This window comes from Carlito syrichta, unplaced genomic scaffold, assembly GCF_000164805.1.
Source record: "Carlito syrichta isolate Samal-C Ts95f unplaced genomic scaffold, Tarsius_syrichta-2.0.1 Scaffold308016, whole genome shotgun sequence".
NCBI classification, from domain to species: Eukaryota; Metazoa; Chordata; class Mammalia; order Primates; family Tarsiidae; genus Carlito; species Carlito syrichta.
Window position 1 is genome coordinate 305,378 of NW_007252112.1, and position 832 is coordinate 306,209.

The following is an 832-nucleotide window of genomic DNA, read 5'->3' on the forward strand; positions in this document are numbered from 1 at the left end:
TTTTTTTTTTTTTTTTTTTTTTTTTTTTTTTTTTTTTTTTTTTTTTTTTTTTTGGTGGCGCTTCGGGATTGTTTGGGGTGTTCGCTCTTCAGCGACTTGGAGGCGAATGGAACGCGCAGGCGCCATCTGTCGGCCACGAACCCGCGCCCGGCTCCCGTTGGGAGGGAGCGGCATCTAGCGGTAGAGAGCTGTCACTGCAACGCCTGGCTCCCAGCCCTCCCACCCAGTGTCCTCCTCCCAATCACCAGCCAATCGTGGCCGACTGACTCCCGGGTTCAGCGTCTCCGACGCCGCCTGCGAACGAGGCGCCCGCAGGGGCGCGCCGCCGAGTGGGGTAAACAAGGTGCCGTGCCCGCGCCTGACTTACTCATTCGTTTGGCCGCGCTTCCGCCGCGGACTTGGTGGAGCCTCGGTTCCTCTGTCTTTGCGGGGTGATCCAAGGGAGGGCGGTAGGAATGTCTGGCGGAGCCCCGAGCCGTGGGAATTCACTGGCTGGGCTCGCTCGGGGACTCGTCCCCCTGGCCCCTCCGCCCCTCGGCGGTCCCAAGGTAGCAGCCTAGTCGGACATCACCCTTCCAAGTCCCCTCTTCTGACACGCCCCAGCGAGGGGTCTGTGGCCCTAGTTACCGGACCCTCGCTGAACCCCTGTCCCTACCCCTTCCCATAAGAAGAACCCAACTCGCCTAACTCTGGCACTTGATCCTAAGTGGCTTAACGGGACTTGGATGGCTTGGTTTTGCTTTGCTTTTTTTTCTTCGAGTGTGCAGAAAAAAGCGAGCTGATTCTCTACCAGGAAAACCTGGCCCTGGAAAAGAAAAAAAAAAAAAATGTG

At 57.8% G+C, this 832-nt stretch overlaps 1 long non-coding RNA gene across 1 annotated transcript in view; it reads left to right on the forward strand.

Moving 5' to 3' along the window:
- Positions 1 to 832, forward strand: part of LOC110596254 — a 2,145-nt gene that overhangs the window by 711 nt on the left and 602 nt on the right. The window lies entirely within an intron of this gene.